The sequence below is a fragment of the Thamnophis sirtalis genome, unplaced genomic scaffold, assembly GCF_051295495.1.
Source record: "Thamnophis sirtalis isolate CommonGarterSnake01/CBP01778 unplaced genomic scaffold, rThaSir2_p1.2 scaffold_11, whole genome shotgun sequence".
Classification (NCBI taxonomy): domain Eukaryota; kingdom Metazoa; phylum Chordata; class Lepidosauria; order Squamata; family Natricidae; genus Thamnophis; species Thamnophis sirtalis.
This window is the reverse complement of record NW_028261391.1, coordinates 37,281,617-37,295,590: the sequence shown is the minus strand read 5'-3', so window position 1 is coordinate 37,295,590 and position 13,974 is coordinate 37,281,617. Positions and strand designations below refer to the sequence as shown.

General features: G+C 36.2%; 1 protein-coding gene across 2 annotated transcripts in view; it reads left to right on the top strand.

The window, feature by feature from the left end:
• The window catches only part of HDLBP (high density lipoprotein binding protein), a 55,754-nt gene that overhangs the window by 1,207 nt on the left and 40,573 nt on the right, over positions 1 to 13,974 (top strand). Inside the window, exon 1 of one of the 2 annotated variants that reach the window (XM_014076591.2) lies at positions 7,662 to 7,751. The exons of the other annotated variant lie outside the window; for it this stretch is intronic. The gene's annotated coding sequence lies outside the window, so the exon portion shown is untranslated. Of the gene's footprint in view, positions 1 to 7,661; positions 7,752 to 13,974 lie in introns of those variants that run through there. 2 annotated transcript variants of the gene reach the window in all.

Genomic DNA, 13,974 nt, shown 5'->3' with positions numbered 1-13,974 from the left:
GTTGCCATATGTTAAAATTTTGATCATGTTACTTTGGGGATGCCTTGACTGCTGTGTTTGTGAGGACTGGTTTTAACCCACTTTTTCAGTGCCATTGTAACTTGGTCACTGAATGGTTGTAAGCTGAGGACTATCTGTACAAACAATACATTTTATTTATAATTTAGACTTGTAAGGCCACTCAGGGTGGTGCATGGATTAAAAAAAGTTAAATGGGGAGAACAGCCATTTCTTTACTCAGATAACTTGGCTGTAGAGCTATATGTATGAATAACTAGCAAATTGGATATGCAAATTATTAAAAGTAATAAATACTAATGAGAAAATATTTTAATCACAGTTTCATATTTGAAAAAGTTATTGTCTATTCAAAATTAGTTGTTTTAATTATATTGATAAGGTTTCAAGCTTAAACTGGTGCCAGCCTCTAAAATGGCTCAAAGAGCCAGTTTCACATATGAAGCAATTTTTTAGAATTTCCTAATCCTAAAGCATATGATTGAGTTTAATATGTAAACCAGAAGTTTATGAGTTCTGGCCCCGCCTTGGGGCACAAAGCCACCTGAGTGATCTTTCAGACAGTCATTCTTAGTCCTAGGAAGGACACAATGGCAAGCCACTTGCAATGGCAAAAAAAAAGTTGCCAAGAAAACTGCAGGGATTTGTCCAAGCAATTACCAGGAGTCAACACTGAATTGAAGGCACAAAAATGCTAAACCATGTACACTAAAAGCAATTATATTGAATTATACCTTGGGATAATAGTAAAAAAAAAAAATTGAGAAAGCTATAGTTCTGCTTTGCTGTCTTACTGTGGCAATGACTGTGATCTTGAGAAAAAGTGAAGCAAGCTGGGAGCATATGTAAAGAGTACATACGGCCAACAGGGTCACCTAGGGTAATGAAGGTAATCTCAGCTGTCCAGCTAAAGCAAGCAAGCTTCTATATTGGGCAGGAGTGATACAGGAAAATGCTGGAGGTGGATATTCACTTTAGTGATACTGACAAAGGCATCATTTCATACTGCATAGAAGTCACTGGTAAAACGTCTTCTGTTCTTTATACACACACACAAACATGGATAGGCAATATAAAATTATTGACAATATAGAACTGTATGATTGGCACTTCAGGTCTGATAGCATTGAATATGCTACTAGGAGGAACTAAGGAGTTTTTAATATACCAGTGGTAATTATGATACAGCTAGACTAAAGCTTCAAGAGATATGATTGCAGGAAAAGAAAATTCAAAGCTGCTAAAGCAGAATTGGAATATGGAATGTATGAAGCTGAATGTGAGAATGGTCAACACAATGAAAGATGAAAAAAAGCATCTATACTTTGACATCTCCAGCATCAGTGAATGGGCTGGAAATTGATGCTTTTGATCAGAAGGTCATAATGTTTTATCATTTAGACACAAACTAGAAAAAACAAGGAACAATGTTGATAAAGTTCATGCTGCATCTTCTGATGTAACAAAAAGGAGCTTGGTCAGCTTTATCCTTCAAGTTCAAGCAAGCAAGGAAGATGTGCCGCTTGTGGGTGGAAACTGGAATACCAACTTTAGAAATATCGAGGAGAAAATTGTAGTTAGACTATATGATTTAGGAAACTAAAACAATTGAGGAGAATTACTTAAAGCTCAGTTATAACTGCAAAGACATGGCTATGAAAGGAAACTGGATGTTGGAACAAAGGACAGAATTTGCTGAGAAGAGAAACCAAAGCCAAGAATGACAAATAGCTTAGAACAAAAAATATCAGCGAACTGTTAAAAGAGACAAGGAAGGAATATTAGAACAACATATTTAAAGACACTAAGGATCAAAGGGATCAAAGCAGCCAAATGAAATCTCAATACTCAGATGATTCCAACTTGTGCTAAAGGTTACCAATGGACAGAGTAATGATTCAAAGAAGATGACAGGTGAAAGTATACTGAAATTCTGTACAGTAGAAAAGACAACATTAAGACAATTTAGAATATATCCCATATTTACAAGAAACTAGTACTAGAAGTGAAGTCTGCAGTCTGATTATTTCAAAATTGGAAGACTACAGGAATTGTCAAATATGTCAAGAAAATGCAATGGATGAAAGAATATGTAAAGGTTCTAATCCAAGTATATCAGCAAATCTGGAAAACGACAGTGACCAACGGATTGGGAGAGGTTCATATAAATACCAATATCAAAAAAGAGGAAAAAGGGGGACAGTGTGCAGATCATTATACAGCATTCTTAATTTGACATGTTGGCACAATTGTGCATAGAATTATACAATGCTGATTAGAGCTCTTCATAGAAAAGGAAATGCTTGATACTGAGGCTGGCTTTAGAAAAGGCCGAGGAACATGAGACATTGTTGCTGATGCTTGCTGGATGATTGAGAAAGCAAACAACAAAAAGAAGTCAATGTGTACTTCATTAATTATAAAAAGGTGTTCAAAATGTGCTTAGGAAAATGGGAACCCCAGAACACCTCATTGTCCTCAGACAAAATCTATGCACAGGTCAAGAAGCCACAGTCATGGCACATGATCAAAAAGAGTAGCTCTAGCTCAAGAAAAAAAATTACTCTGAATGTAGTTTACTTAGACATATTCTTCTTCTTAAAACACATGTGAAGATCTAGCTCTGCATAAAGCTCTAAGACTGAGAAAGATGAAAGGAAAGAGAAGACAACAGGTAGCAAGGTGGATAGATGAGTGATGAGTACATTATTGAAAAAGCTGAAGACATCATCATGGAGAATATCTAAATTATATGGTTGCTAATAGGTGACAACAACTTGAAGACATTTAATCAGATCAATTTTGTTTTTAAAATTCTTAATTTTTGAGGATTTTTATTTAATCCCAACATGGTCTTCCTTTTCTTCTTAGCTCATTCACTCTTAATATATATTTTTGTAATTCAATCCTCATTGTCTCTGAATTATAAAACAGCCTCAAAATACTTCATTTGTTCTAGTTATTTATTTTTCTATCCATTCATTGATCACCCCGTTTTTATTATTAAAAAGAAAAAAGGGAATCCATGCCTCTATCATGATTGTCAAAGGGATCACACAGTTGTTTTCTAATTGTGCCTAATTCTTTTTACTTAATACCAGTAACATTTCATAGGGATATAAAAATATAGACTTCTTGTCTACCAGTAATTGCATTTCTTACAATTTGTCTATATATCCCTTCCCCCACCTTCAGTAAACATTTTACCAAGCTATGCTAGATGGTATTGTCTCTATTTTTTTGTTTGTTGCACTTTTTCATTTTCTCTATAAAATATACCTACTTTATTCTTTAATGCATTAATTTATCTGAAAATATACTCCCGATTGCGGCATTCAGGTTCTCATCCAACAGCTGGATGTCCTTTGCATGCCAAAACTTCAGTGTCCTAACTGATGCACTTCTAACTTCACCATAAAAATTCCATTTACATTTATTCATAATCTGTTGAATAGTCAAAGGGGCATCGTACATTCCAGTTCAAAGAGAAATAATGTACTCCTATACACTCAATTACACTCATGCTTTTCCATTATACACAGTATTGCTGTAATCACATTCAACAAACCAATTTTCTACTCCATGTCACATGAAACATTTTCTAATTCAAGCCTATTCACCTTATCACACATGTCTAAAGTTAATGATGTGAAGTAAACTTTCTTTCCCTACATTTATATTTTTCTGAATTAGTTGGTGAGAAACCAAAATTCTGTCTTGCACACCTCGTGCAAGATATATAGACATATTTCACTTTTTACAGTAATTATATACTGTGGTTGCTACCTCTACTAATACAGGTAGTCCTTGACCTATGACCAGAATTGAGCCTTAAATTGATGTTACTAAGCAAGCAGTTAAGTGAGTATTGCCTGATTTTAGAAACCTTTTTGCTACCATTGTTAAGTAAATCACTGTAGTTGTTAAATTGGTAACAGAGTCTGGCTTCCCCATTGACTTTGCTTGTCATAAGGTCACAAAAGATGATCACATGATCCCAGGACACTGAACTCTCATAAATATAAACCCATTGCCAGGCATCTAAAGTTTGATCACATGACTAAGGAGATGCTGCCGTAAATGTGAAAAACAATTTTTCCAGTGCTGTTGTAACTTCAGTCACTAAATGAAAGGTTGTTGGTCAAAGACTATATGTATTCGCTTAGTGATTTTTGTTATTCTATTTTAAATTGTTTTATATATTGTAGTTTTCATATTATAGGCAATGATAAGAAATATCTAGTAAACATAGTTTTCTGTTTTGCCCAAACTAGGAAAGTGTGTTTTATAGAACAAAATTGGATGGTAAATCATCACTGAAACTGGTGCAATCATTACTCCTTTACATTCTTTACCTGAAAAAGTGCAGAGTTAACAATGCTGGGCTGCATTCCAGTAATTGGAACATTAACTCCTATGGCTGGTTCTTTTCTTATTATATATAATATTTGGTTTGACATCAACAGGATTGTTAATATGACTTTGGACAATCACAGTGCGTTATATGCTTTACTTGTTACATATTTTCAATGTCTATAATATATCAAAGTATCAGTAATTGGATTCTCTAGCAAAAGAGCTAGTTAACAAAAATTATATCAGACTGGAAGGAGAAATTTATACCTGATGTGTCTTGATGGATTGTTGATGTATTGTCTATTGTTCATGTGTTGTATTTTTCCTGAGAAGCAGGTAAGAAGACGACTTTGAACTATATTTTCAGAGTCCTTGGAGTTGTTTTGTTTGTAATAAGTTTTGATTACAGTAAGTGCTATCAAGTCATTGCTGATTCTTAGCAGCCATATAGATTGCAATATATTTATCAACCTATTTTTGTATTTTTCCTTTTTTTTAAAGTATTGTGTATTTTTAAGTTTGAATTATTTTATTTCCTTGTATATTATAAAATGTATGCTTTTCTCTTATTAAAGCAACAAAATTAATTAAAAACTGGATCCACTGAATTAGCAGAACTGACATTGCTGACCTGTGTTGATTGTGTTTTTCTGATTTGGATAAAATAGAGAATAATAGCTATCATTTAAAGATTGCTCGTCCCGGGAAAGGAAAAAACAACAAAGCTGCAAGCGCAAACACCCATTTATATAACATTATTAAGTAAAAATGGAATCATTTGAACATGAACATGTTTATTCTCATGACTAAAGCAAAATTTAAATTCTCCATTTGAAAAATTTACTTTTTCTTTCTATGCACCTTGGAATATGTTTGATGTACAGTTTAATGACTTTGGAAAGCCATTTTGATAGATCTGATCAGTGCAAGCATCCAATGCCAGGAAGTGTTACCATTCCTCTTTTGAACATGACTATTTCATTTGGTTATATATCATACACAGGAGACCCTACATTTAAAAAATATGTTGGTCATTCTAATCATTGGAGAGGTAATAGTATAGAATAGATTTTTTTTATCAGAAAAACAGTGAATTATGAGTGAGACTCAGCATACAGAGCAAGAGTAAGCAAGGTAAAACTTCTTGCCTCTCCTATACACATTCCATTTTATCCTATCAGTTTAATCTGATGATGTATAGAAAGTACAACTATAGTTATTCCAGTGAAAAGTGATTTTACTGAAAAAGTATTATTCACACAGACATTTTTATTTTAGGAATAGAAACTATAGGCATTTAGGCATGAAGTTGGTGACCTGTTCAGTTTCACATCTCTTCTTTAGTTATATACTTTGAATATAAAAGGTTTGCTTACATTTAAGAAATGTCTTTCATACCAGAAGAGAAGTATTTCACCCGATGCATTATAATGGCTTTGATCTGTAACTTGCTAATTTTTAAACAATATAGGGTAATGAATTGTATGATTTTTCTTGTAGAACATTTTACATGTTTATTGAAAACTTTGCAGGGAATTACAGTAGTCTCATTTTGATACTTGCCCCAGAGTTCATATTTTGTGTGATGGAGAACATGTTTAGGTCCAGGGCTGCTCCTTTAAGTTTTTCCTTCAGCCTACTCTAACTTAGGACACCAAAAACACTGATTTCATGATTATACTCAGTTTGGGATTAAAGATTCTGATATAATATGAACCAAAAATGCTTGTATCTAGTAAATGCATGATGGGAAGTTAGGCATCTTAGATTATGAAGCTTTAAGCAGTCCAGATGAAGCCTATCATGATTCACATATATTAAGCCATGGTTTGCTTAACATGTCATTGAATAAACTACAATACCTAATGTACATAATATACTAAGCCATAGTTTATAAATGACAAAAATATGGTTGCATAAACCATAAGCTAGCCATAAATAAACCATATGATTTTGTGTGGCAAATAAAGTATTAATCATTTAGGTAAGTATCAGCAAACATTCAAAAATAGGTTTAAGAATGATTGTATAGTGAAGCTGCTAATGATTCTTAGCGTTCTGGTTATTAAAATCAGAATGAAGGCAGCTGTATGAAGTGAATCTCACCAACATTTCAAGCTCTGAATTTTAGAAGTATGAAAATCTTCAGTTTGTAGAGTGTGGTTGTCAAAAAAAGTTCCCACTGGGAACTTATCTTGTTGACAGCTATAGTTAGCAGATTTGAACAGTGCCATGTTGGGGATCATTTTTAAATGATTGAACTGTATTCCCTGCAACATGCCATTGTTACTGTGTTTGGCTCTTTATTGTTTTAGAGGATTGGGGGATTTATTTTTTTTACAGTCTTGAGTATTTATTAGAAGGGCCAATAAATTGAATAAATACTGTACTTCCATTAGTTGTCAACAAAAGAAAAATTGTAGTTTAAAATTAGAATGTGCTTAAAATCTACTCCATTGTTCCATCAATGTGGCTTACAACTGTGCCATTTATCCCACCACTGCTACTTTTAATGATTTTCTTTACTCTTGCTTACAAACAACCTATAAAACATAGCTTCAGTATGTTTCACACAGTGGTCAAATGTGTTGACAAGTTATTCCCAAGTGGCTATTGGGAATTTTGTCTATTAAGGGTATCTTGGAATTCCAGAAAAAGTATTTTAATGTGGAAAACCTTGAAGTCCAATAATGAACCATCAGTGTATGCAGAAAGAGAGATATCCTCAAAAAATATTAACCTAAAAGTATTCCCAAGTCCTATGGAACTAATCTATTCACACAATACATTAAATTAAAATGTAATGGACTAGTTTGTGGTACAATGTATTTTGTGAACCCAGGCAAATTAATTCAGTAAATTGTAATCTGGTTAATAATGAATATGGGAACCCAGCCAGTGAATTTAATAAAAAAGCTTGCAGTTCATGTTTGCTAATAAGTCGGTCTTGCGAATCTCATGTAACTTATTCCTACGTTTTATTTCTGTTTTAACATAAATCAAGTATTTTGTTAACAAAAGTCGGTTCGCCCCAGACTCCATATATTACAACTTCGACCGATCTACTTGCTTACATATATCATTGTTACTCGTGCTCTTCTGGGCAGCTGGGGAATCAGACTAGCGGACAGGGTCCGGACAGTGGTGTAGATAGTGGTTACGAAGCATTGCTTCCACCCTCACCGAAGCTTTGCGGCTGCTCTGAGCTGGGCTGGGCCTTCCCAGGAAAGGGAAGAGAAGGGGCTCGGCTTTTCTGACGTGTGAGCTCGGGATTGGCAATTTCTGTCTCATATAGCAGCCGAGAAGGTGCCTCACCGCTTTCTCGGGAGCGCTTCGGGGCTTCTCAAGCACAGCGAGCTTAGCAGTCACGGGCCGGAGTGAGTGCCACGTAGGGGGGCAATCGGGTGGGCCAAAGAGAAGGTGATCAAATCGCTGGGGGAGGGAGAGAAGCCGGGGGTCGATCGCTTCGGCAGTGGAAAATACGGAGCCTTGCTCGATGCCTTTGAAAGAGGAATGGGGTCGGACGGGATTGCCGACGTGGAGGTAGAGAGGAGGTGCTGGCATCGGCTGCCCTTCTGTGTCCTCCAGTAGAGTTAGCCTTCGTTCTCTCTCTTATTTCCTTAGTAGTCAGAAACTAATCCGAGCCGGGCGCACTCTTCGCGTCTGGCCGCTCTCTTGAAGAGGAGAAGGGGGGCGGGGAAACGGATCGGACTACGTGTCATAGGCGCGCACGAGCCGGATCTTTTCCCCTCCCGACTCAGCCGCAAAACTTTTGCACTAACTTTGCTGCCTAGTTTCTGCCTGAATCTACGAGAAGACGTGGGGGGGGGGGGAAGTAAGATCACCTGGCTTCAGCTTATGCTGTTAAATTAGGAGAGAGGGTGGGAGAGCTCGATTTGGGACTTGGTTGCACTCTGTCTTTCTCCTTCGATTTGCTTTGCGCTGGGCCCCTGGCAGCTTTCCTAATCTCCTGGAAGATTGAAGTAGCCATCATGCCAGTTAGCCCCGTGGCTCTTTCCACGGTTGGTTCCAGGGCATAGAGCAGACTTGGAAGCATCCATTAGGGAATACTTTTCAGGTTCCCCCCTCCCCTTGGAGATGTGGCAAAGGGAACGTGGCAAATAGACAGAAAAGGATTGATTTTTGGCGTGGTGGACTGGAAAGTGTTGATTTCCATGATATTGTGTAGAATTCATGAGGGAGTTGTTTGCTGTCTTCACCATTGTGATATTCATAAGGTCAGTGTTGGCATGCAAGTAGGGAGAAGTGATTGCTTGCACAAGGAACTGCCATTTCCTTCACTAACTTGATCACCTGCATTCTCTCTCCAGTCAGAATAGGAGTAGGAATTGAGCCCCATGTGTTCATGTACTTTTTTCTGCATTGCCAGAAGTAGAGAATGAGGGTTGCAAAGTGAAGGCAGTTTCTCTTGTAAGATGAAGGTATTTGGCTTGCTATGTTCTACCTACTCCTTGAGCCTAGTTTTAAATTTTCAGCCCATGTGACACTGCTATCTGATGAATATGATCAGTATTCAGCTTCTAAATAACTTTGAAGTTTTAAGATGGGTGGACATGCATTTGCCTCCTGCTTTTTGTGACAGTCACCTCCCTCCAATATTGAGAAATAAGCTAGGAGTTGTTTGGCAACTTGGTACACAAGATAATTGGCAATGCTTTCCCCTTCTCAGGCTCTCTAACCCAAAGCTAGAAACACAGAAAGTTGGGTAAGAATTGGACACAATATCAAGCATCTTTAATTGACTAGTTTAATTTGGTATCTAGGTCAGTTGAAAAAACAAAGAATAAATACCACATTAGTCCCAATCCCCCACCATTGTGTGATCTAGAAGCTAAAAGCAAAACAGCAGGCAGGAGTAAGTAGTTCCTGAATCTTGTTCTCCCTTTAGGGACTGCTAGGAGAGGATTGGCTCTACAAAAGCAAATCTTTTTCCAGTATGCAAAGGCATTGAGGACAAATGTAGAATTTGTGTACCCCAAGTATTCTGAATTATAGCTCCCAGCAGTTCTCATGATAGGCCACACTAGCTAGGATTACTAAAACTTGCAGAGTTCTATAGTTTTTTTGTGCATGTAGTGTTTTGGTAATGTATCAGTTAATTTCTTTCGTGCTGACTAAAGAGGTGGAAATGTTCACGTCTGATTTCCACGCTCTGAGAAATACAGTTGTTCCAAATTCTCTGTTGTCTTTTTATGAAAGAAGGTGAATAAGTGGGTGTAACATAGCTGTTGCTGATGTATGGACTCTGGGCAGAATTATGCTTCATTTTCTAAACTGAGAGAACAGTTAAGTAATTGGAGATAGTAGCAGTTCTGTGCAACCATACCCAAGTTTGCATTACAGGACATATAAGCGACTGTTCATTAGTTTTGGTGTTGGTGGCCCTCCTGAAGCTTTAAAATGAGGATACTGGAAGCTTGGATAGATTTTATTCTATTTCCTTTAATTTGAGCTTCTATATCTGTTGGCAAAGTTCAGATCTCACAAACATAGGCCTGACCTTAATGCACAGATTCATTTTCTATGGACTATATTGCCCTTAAGTTTATATGGGCAATTTTCCAGGGATTACTGTAAGTTACTGTAGAAATGCCATTTTTTAAATCATTCACACATACTCAGTGAAATTTCATTTTTGTAATATTCATTGAAATAACCCTTCTTGAAAGTCTCCAATCATTTCACAAAAAAAAACCGTGCCTTCCTGGCAGACATATAGTTCCATAAGTGGGTTATTGCAAAGTTTAATTATATATCTTGACTTTTTTTGCAACAGATACATAAGAATTGTGTACAAAAATCTAAGGAAAGGGGGATGTGTATTACAAAATCTATATTCTGCTACTTAGTGGCATAAGAATAAGAATAAGTCCTTGCTCTAAAAGTAGTTCACATACAAAAGGAGTGTTGAAGTCTATCATAGAGGCTTTGCTATGCTTTTGATTTTCTTGGACTGGGTATTGTCTCACAAGGGTATGTATATTTTTGTGGGTGGTAATAAAATGTCAGAATAGCATGTGAATGAATTGGATGCTTTCAGTTCATTCATTCATTCATTCATTCATTCATTCATTCATCCAAGTTTCAATGTTTTTTGTGGCACCACAGATTTGGATGTAAATTGATGTCATATCTGAAAGCATATTTATGATTTTGCTGATTTGGCAACTCTCCATTTTTTAAATGTCAGTTTGGACTTGATCTAAGCATGGAACTGCATTTTTTCTTTAAACTTTCCCCTCTTTTTAAAGTGTTGGAATTAGTGGTAAGATTTCAGACATCATCAGATAGACCAGTGACAGATGTTTAGCAATTAAGAATTTATGCTTTAGTCATTTACTGTTTGGATTGCTGCAATGTGCTTTATATGGGACTGCCCTTGACCATCTAGAGCAGGGCTGTCAAATTCACGGCCCATAGGCCAAATACGTCATGCGCTGGTCATGCCCACATCCAGTTTAGCAAAGGGGGGAAGTTGTGATACATCATGTGACACTGCCGTGACACCACAAGTTTGACACCCCTGATCTAGAGGTTGCAATTGGTCCAGAATGCATCAGTCTGCAATTTGGGTGACCCAAGTTCACCTGAGTAATACTGTGGGGCTCTGTGAAGTATGTTAGCTTCCAGTTTCTTTCCAGATGCAATTCAGGGTGCTGGTTATCACTTTTGAAGCCCTATATGCCAAATGGCCAAGTTACTTCTCAGGCTGTCTTTCCCTGAGTGTATCAGCCCATCCTACTAGGTTAGATAAAGTGAATGTGGTCCCCTCCCTTAAATGTTGCCATATGATGGGACCTCGGAAGTGTGCTTTCTCTGTGATTTCCCCAGCTCTCTGGAACAGCCTCCCACCTGAAATCAGAGGGACTTCTACCATTTTAACCTTCTGAAGGCTGTGAAGGTTTAGTTCTTCCTTCTTTCCAAGCATGGTTAGGATGGGGGGGGGGTTGAGTTGTGAGGATGTTTTGTCTGCACCTGAGGAGAATACCACCTTTGTTTTCAACTATGATTTATGGTTGGGTTTATGGTTTATGGATTGTTGTGAGCCATCTAAAGTCATTGAATGAGATAGAGCAGCCATATAAGTCTTATAAATCTGTTGGGTGAACTAGTAAAAATTTGTGATAGGAGATGTTTGTATCTTTTTCATTCACTGTATTCTGAAGAAAAAGTGCTTTAAAACAACAGTTTTGTATCTGAATATATTTTCATTTTTTTTTAAAGTAATCTTTATTGGTTATACATTTTTTTAAGAGTAAAACATACAAATACAAATACAATTTTAAACATACACCCCCCCCCCGCGGTGACAGTCATTCACAGCCCAACTTTTTTTTCCCTTCCTCATTGTTTGCTCTCTAAGCCGCGTTACAAAATTCAGGGATCTATTACAATACCCATGTTCACTTTTAGTTCCCATTGTTAATAACTGCTATTTAACTTTCCCCATTTTTCATATTTTCATTTTTTGTTATTTTTCATCATCCTTTTTTCCTTTTTATGTAATTTCAACAATTTTTAACGCTTGATATAGGTCAGGTTGTATATAATCCTAATTAGTTTAGTCGGCTCTAGATGCAGATTACTAAAGAAATAACTGATCTATAAAATACCAGCATTATTATTTCTGCTTGAAAGAGCTATTTGTTTCTTTCTGACCTGTAGAGTTGTTTAAAAACAAATGTAGCAAAGCATAACTTTAGTTATCTTGAAGTCTTACTTGATGATGCCTAGAACATATTCTTTAATTTGATAAATATTGCTGATCTGACAGTCTCACATAAAAGTCACCTGTGACATTGAACTGTAAACTGTTATATTTCACTAAATGTGTGACATTTCTTTGTGTAATGCTAGTGTTGATAAATAGAGCTGTTTGTTGGTTGTATTGGAATATGTCCATAGGCAGTATTCCTGTATCTGCTAGATACGGATTTAATATTACAAATTTTATCAGTTACAAAACTTCACCACTATGATACATGATTTAGAACAATGTTTCAGTAGTATTCATGCAGATATAGAAATGATTTTACATTTTAGGTTTGCTGATCATAATTGGAACCTTTTATGAACAGGTCAATAAATCTCTGTACCAATATAAAAGTTAGCCTTTTCAAGAAGTTAATGAAGAGCATCAATATAATGACATTTGCTGTTCTTGTATCATTGCCCCTTCATTATTTTACATTTGGTTGGTTCATAATTTTTTGTTCTTCATAGAGTTACTGGCTTTTTAAAATTTCCCTTCCCCCTCAAAAGCTGTGAATGGTTGTTGGTATAGGCAGTGCTGAGGTAGCATTTATGAAAATTACACCTGGTTCTTTGCTGATACTTAAATTGTGAAAGACACTCTGAAGTGTTAGGAACATAACTTATTCCAAACGTATTTGAACATGTATTAATTTATAATTTTTTGTGGGAGAGAAGATGAGTCAAAATGTTGTAAAGATTTGGGATTGAGAAAAACAGGATTTTTAACATTTCAAATCAGAATTATTATTTGCTATCCTTTCTTATTTGATTGTTATTAAATATCAATGTTTATGATGTACTAAAAACTTATTTCCATAAGCAAAAAATCTTCTCTTGCAGATGTGATTGAAATGGATGGTCTTTAATCATTTGCAAAGATTAGTGGGAAGCTATTTGTAATTTCAATTTTGTCCTTCTGTTGTGTTTGAATATCCATTCAATTATATTAAACGTTACAATTTTTCATACATAAATGTATGAGACAGTTTTAGCATTTCCTAACAGTTATAGGGACGCGGTGGCTCAGTGGCTAAGACTCTAAGCTTGTCGATCAGAAAAGTTGGCAGTTCAGCAATTCAAATCCCTAGCCCCATGTAACAGAGTGAGATCCCATTACTTGTCCCAACTTCTGCCAACCTAGCAGTTTGAAAGCATGTAAAAAATGCAAGTAGAAAAATAGGGACCACTATGGTGGGAAGTTAACAGTGTTCCATGCACCTTCGGTGTTTAGACATGCTGGCCATATGACCATGGAGATGTCTTTGCACAGCGTGGCTCTTCGGCTTTGAAATGGAGATAAGCACTGCTCCCTAGAGCTGGGAACAACTAGCACATATGTGCAAGGGAAATCTTACCTTTATCTTAACAGGGTTATAAAATTATAATATTCCAAAGAAAGTTTGTCTTTTTTTTTATTATAGGCGGATGTCCAAATATTATGGAGGATGGAATATGTCTGCACATATGTAAATCTTTTTCTACTTCTCCACCTTTCACCATAATTATTTCAGAATTCTAAAGACATGTTTGAGTGTATATTTGGCTATGCCCCAAATCCCAGGACTATAAACGAGAGAGGGAAGTTCGGGAAAAAATTGAAGATGATGATTGTGTCAAAGACTGCATGTCTTTGTAGGCTCAGGGTCAAACACAAATTGAGGGATACTTTACATATTTTCTAAACCTAACTACAATAGGAAGAATCTGTTAGTTTCTGTCAAAGAAAATAGTTTCTATAGGGAAAGTGGAAGGAGAGATTCTGCATTTACTTGCACACAATGTACTTTTACAATCTTTCCCAAAATGTCTTTCAACCTTCTAGAA